The sequence below is a fragment of the Episyrphus balteatus genome, chromosome 1 (genome assembly GCF_945859705.1).
Source record: "Episyrphus balteatus chromosome 1, idEpiBalt1.1, whole genome shotgun sequence".
Taxonomy (NCBI): Eukaryota; Metazoa; Arthropoda; class Insecta; order Diptera; family Syrphidae; genus Episyrphus; species Episyrphus balteatus.
This window is the reverse complement of record NC_079134.1, coordinates 141197829-141209997: the sequence shown is the minus strand read 5'-3', so window position 1 is coordinate 141209997 and position 12169 is coordinate 141197829. Positions and strand designations below refer to the sequence as shown.

At 29.6% G+C, this 12169-nt stretch overlaps 1 protein-coding gene across 1 annotated transcript in view; it reads right to left on the bottom strand.

The window, feature by feature from the left end:
* LOC129907186 (zwei Ig domain protein zig-8) overlaps positions 1-12169 on the bottom strand; it is a 306807-nt gene that overhangs the window by 87900 nt on the left and 206738 nt on the right. The window lies entirely within an intron of this gene.

The window sequence follows — 12169 nt, the reverse complement described above, 5'->3', positions numbered from 1 at the left end:
CGGGTTGTTCAATTATTTGCAATCGAAATATTTTTTTTTTTCATTCGGAAGCAGATATTTTCGGATCAAAGACCCGAAACAAGTTTCGGTTAAAAGATACGTTATCACAATTAACAGGCCTATGCATTTAGCTAGAAATATTACAAATTTTTTTTTTTCAAGATTTTCGAAAATTATCCAAGGGGTACCCCTTGTCTAAAAATTCTGAATTTTCAAAAATTTTCTCCAAATCCATCAAATGAGACATCAAAAGAAAGGACTCTTTAGACTCTATTGATAAATGAAAACCAAGAGTTTGTAGGAGTGCGGGTTGTTCAATTATTTGCAATCGAAATATTTTTTTTCATTCGGAAGCAGATATTTTCGGATCAAAGACCCGAAACAAGTTTTGGTTAAAAGATACGTTATCACAATTAACAGGCCTATGCATTTAGCTTAAAATATTACAATTTTTTTTTTCGAGATTTTCGAAAATTATCCAAGGGGTACCCCTTGTCTAAAAATTCTGAATTTTCAAAAATTTTCTCCAAATCCATCAAATGAGACATCAAAAGAAAGGACTCCTTAGACTCTATTGACAAATGAAAACCAAGAGTTTGTAGGAGTTCGGGTTGTTCAATTATTTGCAATCAAAATATTTTTTTTCATTCGGAAGCAGATATTTTCGGATCAAAGACCCGAAACAAGCTTAAAATATTACAATTTTATTTTTTTAAGATTTTCGAAAATTATCCAAGGGGTACCCCTTGTCTAAAAATTCTGAATTTTCAAAAATTTTCTCCAAATCCATCAAATGAGACATCAAAAGAAAGGACTCTTTAGACTCTATTGACAAATGAAAACCAAGAGTTTGTAGGAGTTCGGGTTGTTCAATTATTTGCAATCGAAATATTTTTTTTTCATTCGGAAGCAGATATTTTCGGATCAAAGACCCGAAACAAGTTTTGGTTAAAAGTTACGTTATCACAATTAACAGGCCTATGCATTTAGCTTAAAATATTATAATTTTTTTTTTTTCAAGATTTTCGAAAATTATCCAAGGGGTACCCCTTGTCTAAAAATTCTGAATTTTCAAAAATTTTCTCCAAATCCATCAAATGAGACATCAAAAGAAAGGACTCTTTAGACTCTATTGATAAATGAAAACCAAGAGTTTGTAGGAGTTTGGGTTGTTCAATTATTTGCAATCGAAATATTTTTTTTCATTCGGAAGCAGATATTTTCGGATCAAAGACCCGAAACAAGTTTTGGTTAAAAGATACGTTATCACAATTAACAGGCCTATGCATTTAGCTTAAAATATTACAATTTTATTTTTTTAAAATTTTCGAAAATTATCCAAGGGGTACCCCTTGTCTAAAAATTCTGAATTTTCAAAAATTTTCTCCAAATCCATCAAATGAGACATCAAAAGAAAGGACTCTTTAGACTCTATTGATAAATGAAAACCAAGAGTTTGTAGGAGTTCGGGTTGTTCAATTATTTGCAATCGAAATATTTTTTTTCATTCGGAAGCAGATATTTTCGGATCAAAGACCCGAAACAAGTTTTGGTTAAAATATACGTTATCACAATTAACAGGCCTATGCATTTAGCTTAAAATATTACAATTTTTTTTTTTCGAGATTTTCGAAAATTATCCAAGGGGTACCCCTTGTCTAAAAATTCTGAATTTTCAAAAATTTTCTCCAAATCCATCAAATGAGACATCAAAAGAAAGGACTCTTTAGACTCTATTGATAAATGAAAACCAAGAGTTTGTAGGAGTTCGGGTTGTTCAATTATTTGCAATCGAAATATTTTTTTTCATTCGGAAGCAGATATTTTCAGATCAAAGACCCGAAACAAGTTTTGGTTAAAAGATACGTTATCACAATTAACAGGCCTATGCATTTAGCTTAAAATATTACAATTTTTTTTTTTCAAGATTTTCGAAAATTATCCAAGGGTACCCCTTGTCTAAAAATTCTGAATTTTCAAAAATTTTCTCCAAATCCATCAAATGAGACATCAAAAGAAAGGACTCTTTAGACTCTATTGATAAATGAAAACCAAGAGTTTGTAGGAGTTCGGGTTGTTCAATTATTTGCAATCGAAATATTTTTTTTTCATTCGGAAGCAGATATTTTCGGATCAAAGACCCGAAACAAGTTTTGGTTAAAAGTTACGTTATCACAATTAACAGGCCTATGCATTTAGCTTAAAATATTACAATTTTTTTTTTTCAAGATTTTCGAAAATTATCCAAGGGTACCCCTTGTCTAAAAATTCTGAATTTTCAAAAATTTTCTCCAAATCCATCAAATGAGACATCAAAAGAAAGGACTCTTTAGACTCTATTGATAAATGAAAACCAAGAGTTTGTAGGAGTTCGGGTTGTTCAATTATTTGCAATCGAAATATTTTTTTTCATTCGGAAGCAGATATTTTCGGATCAAAGACCCGAAACAAGTTTTGGTTAAAATATACGTTATCACATTTAACAGGCCTATGCATTTAGCTTAAAATATTACAATTTTTTTTTTCGAGATTTTCGAAAATTGTCCAAGGGGTACCCCTTGTCTAAAAATTCTGAATTTTCAAAAATTTTCTCCAAATCCATCAAATGAGACATCAAAAGAAAGGACTCTTTAGACTCTATTGACAAATGAAAACCAAGAGTTTGTAGGAGTTCGGGTTGTTGAATTATTTGCAATCGAAATATTTTTTTTTCATTCGGAAGCAGATATTTTCGGATCAAAGACCCGAAACAAGTTTTGGTTAAAAGTTACGTTATCACAATTAACAGGCCTATGCATTTAGCTTAAAATATTACAATTTTTTTTTTTTCAAGATTTTCGAAAATTATCCAAGGGGTACCCCTTGTCTAAAAATTCTGAATTTTCAAAAATTTTCTCCAAATCCATCAAATGAGACATCAAAAGAAAGGACTCTTTAGACTCCATTGATAACTGAAAACCAAGAGTTTGTAGGAGTTCGGGTTGTTGAATTATTTGCAATCGAAATATTTTTTTTCATTCGGAAGCAGATATTTTTGGATAAAAGACCCGAAACAAGTTTTGATTAAAAGATACGTTATCACAATTAACAGGCCTATGCATTTAGCTAGAAATATTACAAATTTTTTTTTTCAAGATTTTCGAAAATTATCAAAGGGGTACCCCTTGTCTAAAAATTCGGAATTTTCAAAAAAAATTTCCAAATCCATCGAATGAGACATCAAAAGAAAGGACTCTTTAGACTCTATTGATAACTGAAAACCAAGAGTTTGTAGGAGTTCGGGTTGTTCAATCATTTGCAATCGAAATATTTTTTTCATTCGGAAGCAGATATTTTCGGATCAAAGACCCGAAACAAGTTTTGGTTAAAATATACGTTATCACAATTAACAGGCCTATGCATTTAGCTTAAAATATTACAATTTTTTTTTTCGAGATTTTCGAAAATTATCCAAGGGGTACCCCTTGTCTAAAAATTCTGAATTTTCAAAAATTTTCTCCAAATCCATCGAATGAGACATCAAAAGAAAGGACTCTTTAGACTCTATTGACAAATGAAAACCAAGAGTTTGTAGGAGTTCGGGTTGTTCAATTATTTGCAATCGAAATATTTTTTTTCATTCGGAAGCAGATATTTTCGGATCAAAGACCCGAAACAAGTTTTGGTTAAAAGATACGTTATCACAATTAACAGGCCTATGCATTTAGCTTAAAATATTACAATTTTATTTTTTTTAAGATTTTCGAAAATTATCCAAGGGGTACCCCTTGTCTAAAAATTCTGAATTTTCAAAAATTTTCTCCAAATCCATCAAATGAGACATCAAAAGAAAGGACTCTTTAGACTCTATTGATAAATGAAAACCAAGAGTTTGTAGGAGTTCGGGTTGTTCAATTATTTGCAATCGAAATATTTTTTTTCATTCGGAAGCAGATATTTTCGGATCAAAGACCCGAAACAAGTTTTGGTTAAAATATACGTTATCACAATTAACAGGCCTATGCATTTAGCTTAAAATATTACAATTTTATTTTTTTTAAGATTTTCGAAAATTATCCAAGGGGTACCCCTTGTCTAAAAATTCTGAATTTTCAAAAATTTTCTCCAAATCCATCGAATGAGACATCAAAAGAAAGGACTCTTTAGACTCTATTGATAAATGAAAACCAAGAAGTTGTAGGAGTGCGGGTTGTTCAATTATTTGCAATCGAAATATTTTTTTTCATTCGGAAGCAGATATTTTCGGATCAAAGACCCGAAACTAGTTTCGGTTAAAAGATACGTTATCACAATTAACAGGCCTATGCATTTAGCTTAAAATATTACAATTTTATTTTTTTTAAGATTTTCGAAAATTATCCAAGGGGTACCCCTTGTCTAAAAATTCTGAATTTTCAAAAATTTTCTCCAAATCCATCGAATGAGACATCAAAAGAAAGGACTCTTTAGACTCTATTGATAAATGAAAACCAAAAGTTTGTAGGAGTTCGGGTTGTTGAATTATTTGCAATCGAAATATTTTTTTTCATTCGGAAGCAGATATTTTCGGATCAAAGACCCGAAACAAGTTTCGGTTAAAAGATACGTTATCACAATTAACAGGCCTATGCATTTAGCTTAAAATATTACAATTTTATTTTTTTCGAGATTTTCGAAAATTATCCAAGGGGTACCCCTTGTCTAAAAATTCTGAATTTTCAAAAATTTTCTCCAAATCCATCAAATGAGACATCAAAAGAAAGGACTCTTTAGACTCTATTGACAAATGAAAACCAAGAGTTTGTAGGAGTTCGGGTTGTTCAATTATTTGCAATCGAAATATTTTTTTTCATTCGGAAGCAGATATTTTCGGATCAAAGACCCGAAACAAGTTTTGGTTAAAAGATACGTTATCACAATTAACAGGCCTATGCATTTAGCTTAAAATATTACAATTTTATTTTTTTTAAGATTTTCGAAAATTATCCAAGGGGTACCCCTTGTCTAAAAATTCTGAATTTTCAAAAATTTTCTCCAAATCCATCAAATGAGACATCAAAAGAAAGGACTCTTTAGACTCTATTGATAAATGAAAACCAAGAGTTTGTAGGAGTTCGGGTTGTTCAATTATTTGCAATCGAAATATTTTTTTTCATTCGGAAGCAGATATTTTCGGATCAAAGACCCGAAACAAGTTTTGGTTAAAATATACGTTATCACAATTAACAGGCCTATGCATTTAGCTTAAAATATTACAATTTTATTTTTTTTAAGATTTTCGAAAATTATCCAAGGGGTACCCCTTGTCTAAAAATTCTGAATTTTCAAAAATTTTCTCCAAATCCATCGAATGAGACATCAAAAGAAAGGACTCTTTAGACTCTATTGATAACTGAAAACCAAAAGTTTGTAGGAGTTCGGGTTGTTGAATTATTTGCAATCGAAATATTTTTTTTCATTCGGAAGCAGATATTTTCGGATCAAAGACCCGAAACAAGTTTCGGTTAAAAGATACGTTATCACAATTAACAGGCCTATGCATTTAGCTTAAAATATTACAATTTTATTTTTTTCGAGATTTTCGAAAATTATCCAAGGGGTACCCCTTGTCTAAAAATTCTGAATTTTCAAAAATTTTCTCCAAATCCATCAAATGAGACATCAAAAGAAAGGACTCTTTAGACTCTATTGACAAATGAAAACCAAGAGTTTGTAGGAGTTCGGGTTGTTCAATTATTTGCAATCGAAATATTTTTTTTCATTCGGAAGCAGATATTTTCGGATCAAAGACCCGAAACAAGTTTTGGTTAAAAGATACGTTATCACAATTAACAGGCCTATGCATTTAGCTTAAAATATTACAATTTTATTTTTTTTAAGATTTTCGAAAATTATCCAAGGGGTACCCCTTGTCTAAAAATTCTGAATTTTCAAAAATTTTCTCCAAATCCATCAAATGAGACATCAAAAGAAAGGACTCTTTAGACTCTATTGATAAATGAAAACCAAGAGTTTGTAGGAGTTCGGGTTGTTCAATTATTTGCAATCGAAATATTTTTTTTCATTCGGAAGCAGATATTTTCGGATCAAAGACCCGAAACAAGTTTTGGTTAAAAGTTACGTTATCACAATTAACAGGCCTATGCATTTAGCTTAAAATATTACAATTTTTTTTTTCGAGATTTTCGAAAATTATCCAAGGGGTACCCCTTGTCTAAAAATTCTGAATTTTCAAAAATTTTCTCCAAATCCATCAAATGAGACATCAAAAGAAAGGACTCTTTAGACTCTATTGACAAATGAAAACCAAGAGTTTGTAGGAGTTCGGGTTGTTCAATTATTTGCAATCGAAATATTTTTTTTTTTCATTCGGAAGCAGATATTTTCGGATCAAAGACCCGAAACAAGTTTCGGTTAAAAGATACGTTATCACAATTAACAGGCCTATGCATTTAGCTTAAAATATTACAATTTTATTTTTTTAAGATTTTCGAAAATTATCCAAGGGGTACCCCTTGTCTAAAAATTCTGAATTTTCAAAAATTTTCTCCAAATCCGTCAAATCAGACATCAAAAGAAAGGACTCTTTAGACTCTATTGATAAATGAAAACCAAGAGTTTGTAGGAGTTCGGGTTGTTCAATTATTTGCAATCGAAATATTTTTTTTCATTCGGAAGCAGATATTTTCGGATCAAAGACCCGAAACAAGTTTTGGTTAAAATATACGTTATCACAATTAACAGGCCTATGCATTCAGCTAAAAATATTACAATTTTATTTTTTAAGATTTTCGAAAATTATCCGAGGGGTACCCCTTGTCTAAAAATTCTGAATTTTCAAAAAATTTCTGCAAATCCATCGAATGAGACATCAAAAGAAAGGACTCTTTAGACTCTATTGATAAATGAAAACCAAGAGCTTGTAGGAGTTCGGGTTGTTGAATTATTTGCAATCGAAATATTTTTTTTCATTCGGAAGCAGATATTTTCGGATAAAAGAACCGAAACAAGTTTTGGTTAAAAGATACGTTATCACAATTAACAGGCCTATGCATTTAGCTTAAAATATTACAATTTTATTTTTTTAAGATTTTCGAAAATTATCCAAGGGGTCCCTTGTCTAAAAATTCAGAATTTTCAAAAATTTTCTCCAAATCCATCGAATGAGACATCAAAATAAAGGACTCTTTAGACTCTATTGATAGCTGAAAACCAAGAGTTTGTAGGAGTTCGGGTTGTTGAATTATTTGCATTCGAAATATTTTTTTTTTCATTCGGAAGCAGATATTTTCGGATAAAAGAACCGAAACATGTTTTGGTTAAAAGATACGTTATCACAATTAACAGGCCTATGCATTTAGCTTAAAATATTACAATTTTATTTTTTTAAGATTTTCGAAAATTATCCAAGGGGTACCCCTTGTCTAAAAATTCGGAATTTTCAAAAATTTTCTCCAAATCCATCGAATGAGACATCAAAAGAAAGGACTCTTTAGACTCTATTCATAACTGAAACCCAAAAGTTTGTAGGAGTTCGGGTTGTTGAATTATTTTGTGAGCTTTACAAAATGCATTATTAAACGTTTAGAAAGCAGTATTTACAAATATGTTTTTTTTTTTTAAGTAATAAACATAATTTCGAAACAACAATGTTCCAAATACCTACTCCTTCAATCAATTTGACATTGTCAGCTGCAGTTTCTTGAAAATAAAAAAATCTTTAAATTTACTTCACAAGGCTATCCATCAAATAAAATGAATAAACCATAAATCTTGAGAAACATAAGTCACACAATTGAATTGTACTGAAAAAAAAAGTATTTGAATTCTTATAAAATTCGTATTCGAAAAAAAAAAACAAAAAAAATAATTCTAAGCTTCTTGTCACTTCTGATCCGATTTTCTCATCGTTATCCTTTCAAAATCTCTCTCTATCTAGCTATTGTTTCTTTTTTTTTTGTTGTTTCTATTTTCTTTTTGACTTTCAAAGAGGATATAATGTGCTTTACTTTTGACTATATTCTAGGTCACTACTATACAATATCTATACCATTACCAACTCAAACTCGTAATTCATGTTTCACCCTAACCCAAAGTCATTTTTGCGTAAACATACTCACTTTTTCTATCTCTCTCTTTCTCTGTCTTTCTTTCTTTCTTTCTACGAATTCAAAGGAAACCTTAAGTACATACAAAATAAAGTGGCGGAAAAGGAAAGGAAAAAGCTAAAACGGAAATTCGTTTTGTGTCTGTGCTCGAAAAAGTGTTTAGTCCTTCATAATGGTAAATTTACGTCAAAAGACAAAAAGTCGCATGATGATGATATGATGTTATATTCCAATGACTTTGGCTGGTGTTTGGTGTTGTTATAGAAAAGTGACTCCTTGTTCTTGTTTAGGTTCAAAGAGGATTATATGAGAGTGAACACCCCAGCAGCGTACTGCTTAAAAAGGAGGTGGGTATTGGATATCCTGCATAATGTTGATAGCTTAGCTCCGAATGAAATATTAATCTCTTTCCATAGAAAAAAAAAAATGGAAAAAAAAACGAAACAGTTTGAAAAAGGATCTGCAAACTTTTATTTTACTCCGAAATGGTGTAATGTGATCCACCAACCGATTCGTCTGTTTCTTGTTTTTTTTTTTTTTTTTTTTGTGGTAAACTTTTTTAATGGAGATGGAGTTTAAGGAGCATCCAACCTTTCACTCTAAGAAATCCACTTTCATTCTCTCATTCCAAGGACCAGAAAAAAAAAGAATCCTTTAAAGATTATCTTACTCTTTTTACCTTGGAAAAGGTTTATATACAGAAGGTATCTATCTATACATTTTTGATTCTCTCACTAAGCGACTCTTGTAAAGATAACAGCTGCTTATATCAGATTCTGCTGCTACTGCTAAAAAGGATCTTCAAATTCAGGATATGTATGCACATAAATTGAGAAAATTAATTGCAATAAGATAACAACTGACTTTGTATCTAAAGTTGTTGTTTTTATTCGATTTAAACTTTTTTGGCCAGGTAGAGGGGTGAAAAAGATTTTAATTGTTGTTTGCAAAATTGCAAAAGAGTGCAAAAGAAAGTTAAAAAGGATAACACAAGCATTAAGGAAGATTTTAAATTAATTACTAACTCATCCGGTGTAAGACATATTTCTTTCATTTTTTTTTTTCGATTGTTTTTTTTTTTTTTTTGGTTTGAAAATTTAAAAATCTTTCCTTGGAGAAAAATACATCGTTTTGATGGGAAGGCCACATGTGTGTGCATAAAACATAAGGGGCATCCATCTTGTGGTAGCTTACGATGCTGAAAGGATTTGAGTTTTGCTTATCTTGATGAATTTTTTATTTTTTTTTTCTTATTTTTCACGCAAACACTCACCCACACACACAAACACACATAAAAATATATAACAAATAATCCTTCTTAGAAAATACACTTCTGTTGCTTTCCATCATTAATAATGTAACGAAGGGTTACTTTGGAAAGAATCTGAGAAGTTTGGACTATCAAAGTTTTTTTTTTTTTGGTTTTTTTTTTTTCTTTTTTTGTTAGGACCAGAAAATGTTCGTAGTAAGGGATTTTCTCAAGGGTTTCATGTTTCTTTTCTACGACTTATATTCTTGTGTAACTTAAAACTATTTCCTTAAATCTATAAAAGGTTTGATGTTTATCTGTTTTTTTTTTTTTTTCGGAGATTAAAGTTTTTTTTTTTATTGAGGATGTGTAAGTGTATACAAGTTTAAATTGATTGCGTGTCAGTTGAATATTATTTAGCATTTTGTATATATTTTTGTTTTGGTGATGGGTCACAAGGACTTTGTTGAAATGGTAGAATTTATGTCATTAATCCTTTTGGAAAGTATATACATAGCTTAGGACACACATGTGAAAAAACAAATTACAAATGTGTCATCTTTCACTTTGAATAATAGAAGTGAATTTTTTTAAGAGTACCGTTGTAATCTTGGACTTAACAACACATCAAAAACTTGAAGTAAAATATTTTAAGTATTCATTTTACAAATGGTTTTTTGAGAATGAAACAAAAATTATAAATAAATTATAACATTTTTATTTGTGAGTTTTAATGTGTGGTACCTAAGGGTGATTCAGCATGACAATGATGTAAATGCGAAGAAATAATATAAATTTTCTGTGAAACAAATTGTTTAGGAGATTATGTCATTCATTGTTTTTTTGGGACAATCTTGGTTAATTTGTATGTATGCATATTTTTCTCTATAAATAAGATTATTAAAAATAATTAAATCTCTCTTTTGCACGTAGAAAACAAAAGCACAATGAACCAAGCTGATGCTCTTCTTAAATCCCATCTTGTTAAAACAATAACATTTCTAATAAAAATAAATGGAATCTCTGTTAAAATCAAAATGAACTTCATTTTTTTATAATGAGTTTTTTCTTAAAAAAAAAAATATATAGAGTGTCCCGGAATAATATAAGGTCATTTATTTGGTATATTCTAAGAAAAAATTGTTCAATTAGTAAGTCTCTATCTGCAAAGTTGATAGCACTTAGCCATGATTTAAGAAAATTGTTACTTTGCAATGCTTTTACTCATTTAAATGTTTATTTATCCTTCAATATTAATAATAGAAACATTGTTAAAGATTTGATTTTTGGGAAAATTGTTATTCTTTGTAAGTGCATTAAAAAAATGTTAATATCTTTTTTGGTTAGTCAGATATTAATTTTTAAGGCTGATCATTTTTTTCTTACTCATGATAATTTTTGACTTTGAGGCCAATTTTGTTCGATAAATGTGTGGTAAACATATCGTTTTATTAATTTGTTCTAATGAAGAAAATAATAATGAAAAAAAAAAAATACTAACAAGTTTGCCAGAAAACTCATGTACATTTTCCCAGCCAAGTTCTCTAGCAACTTTGGCACTACACCCTTATTTACAGGAAACAACTCAGGACATTTTGGACCACTTTCTAACTTCCATACCAAAGATGCTAGAAATTTCAAGCTAGCTTCATTTGTTAAGCTGGTAAAAAGCTCCTCACAAAATTTCAGCTACTTACGATGAGTAGTTTCTGAGATATAGGGCCTCAAAAATCGCAAAAACCGTAACTGACTCACTGACTCACTGACAGATCATCAAAATTATGGAGAACTTCCCGCTATCGTAGAAACTTGTAATTTGTCCCGTTTGTGGTGTATACAAAGGGAAAAATCAAAAATTTGAGATTTCCAATTCAGGGGGCGTGTTAACCACCCATTTTCGCTGAATTTACATCAATTACAGAGATTTTAAGTTCTACAGCAATACCTTGCAAAAAGTAGTGAAATCACAACAAAAATATTACTGTTAAAAAAAGAGCCAAGTTCTCCTATGTTGAAATTATGCTGGCACAAAAAGTACTGAAATGTAAAAGTGTTACAAGTTCTAAAGCTTGTTCTCTTGACAATTATTTTTCTTTAAATTTTCTATTTTTGAAACTACTATTTGAAAAATTGACAAGTAAACAATCAAAATTTTATTTGTAAAAGCCAAGCTTTAGAACTTGGTACACATCTCAGTACTTTTTGTGCCAGCATAATTTCAATATAGGAGAACTTGGCTCTTTTTTTAACCGTAAGGTTTTTGTTGTGATACATATTACAAAAAATATTTAATACTCACATTTTGCATTGATTTTTTTTTTTTTTCAATGCAGAAAATTTTTTATTTGCATAGGTACCTACATTTTTTTTATTTACGCAAAATGTTTTTATTTGAATTGAAAATTTTATTTCTAATGCTAAATTTTTCAGTTGCAATACCTAACTTTTTTTTAATGTAAAATTTTTGTATTTGCAACAAATATTTTTTTAATGCAAATATTTTTAAGGTGCAATAAAATTGTTTTCTTAATGCAATTTTTTTTTTTTCACTTACAATCAATATATTTTTTCAAATTTCAAATGCATTTTTGTTCAAATGATATTTTCACAACTTTGTTTTATACTAAGTAGCTTTTATGATTACTTAATCTTCAATTTAAAACATTATTATTTTTGCAAAAACAATATGGACACTTAAAAGACCAATTGTTTTTCAAAATCATTTTAAAAAAGTTATGCTTTAGTTGAAAACATAAAATGAGTTTAGCTAAAAATTAATCTTGAAAAAAAAATTTCACTAAAATTAATTAAGAATCTTCAAAACGCGCTCCTA